Source organism: Clupea harengus, chromosome 17 (genome assembly GCF_900700415.2).
Source record: "Clupea harengus chromosome 17, Ch_v2.0.2, whole genome shotgun sequence".
Taxonomy (NCBI): Eukaryota; Metazoa; Chordata; class Actinopteri; order Clupeiformes; family Clupeidae; genus Clupea; species Clupea harengus.
Genome location: NC_045168.1, coordinates 5,030,295 through 5,031,721, shown reverse-complemented (window position 1 = coordinate 5,031,721; position 1,427 = coordinate 5,030,295).

Here is a 1,427-nt window from a genome sequence, read left to right as displayed (position 1 = left end):
TTCAGGGTTCTCTCTTTGGAACAGATTTACAGTAATATCACGGTTTTGTATAAATGATGAGTTCTCTCTTGGGAACAGATTTATAGTAATATCACAGTTTTGTATAAATAATGAGTTCTCTCTTGGGAACAGATTTATAGTAATATCACGGTTTTGTATAAATGATGAGTTCTCTCTTGGGAACAGATTTATAGTAATATCACGGTTTAGTATAAATGGGCATGCACAGTGACACAATCATGTTAGTCTCTCTTGCTGTTATAGTGGATATGAATGTTACTCTCTTGAGCTGACCGAGACAAAGGGGAGGCTCATTACCACGCTGATGTTAATCAGAGGCCCGGTTGAGGCTGAGGATGAGGCTGAGGCTGAGGCTGTATGCAGTGTGCAGGTTGCTGGTGTGTGGGCCCTGGGCCCTGGGCGATGTCCTTACATATTTAGATAATTATAAGAGACACAGTGGGTGGTAGTGCTTAAGAAACAAAACTCCAGCACTAATTACTGTGTAAATAAAGTAAAATGCCATAAGGGATGTAACCCCTAGAAGCATAGGAAGACTACCAATGTTGTACTTTTGGAATCTGCTCCAATTTAAGACTTCACCGTTTTTGGGAAATTTAGTCGTGTTAAATCTTCAGATCATGTTTTGTCAGTTCTGGACAAAAAAAAAACAACCTTTGCCATGTAAGGCATGGCTATTTCACATGGGTTTTTTGGCCAAATTATATTACACGAAATACCTTACACATGCTTCTTCTCTCACATTTGCCTATGGCCAGATTTGAATACTCACGGATAAATGATGAAGCCCTCATTTCGGTGTGTGAAGCAAGCAAGCTCACTCGACTCTCGTTATAACATTCTTTAAGCAGGTGAGACCTGCTGTGTGGTTTGGCTTGTCAGAACAACATTTATTCACAGTCTCTGGTGCTCTGATGATAGCCTCAAGATAACTTATGATTTCTTAATGTTATCTTAGAAATAATAAATGGCATTAATCATTCAGGCAATGCAGTGGAGGAGCCGGAGGGAGAATACATTAGGAAGTAGAAATTTAACCTTGAAAAAACCCCCGAAATGTGGACATTGACTGGAACAAATCTGTCCCTGATCAGGACTGGAGTTGTGCCAAATCACAGCCAGACTAATGCCAGATCAGGGCCAGATTAAAGCCAGATTCATCCTAGGAATTACACACTCACAAATAAATGTACTTAGTGTCTTGATTGTCAGGTTCTCTGGAGTCAAACCATTGTGTGTGTTCCATTCACATTCGATCCCTGTGCCTCCCAGCGACCACTTCGCACCTTCCGCTTCTTTGCTTTATCAGCTGATATGGACAATTAGCTTAAAACAGGTTTTGAAGAATAAGGCCTCTGATTTGCGCCTTGGCACAAGCTGCCTGTTAAATTAGCCGTGACATAAGA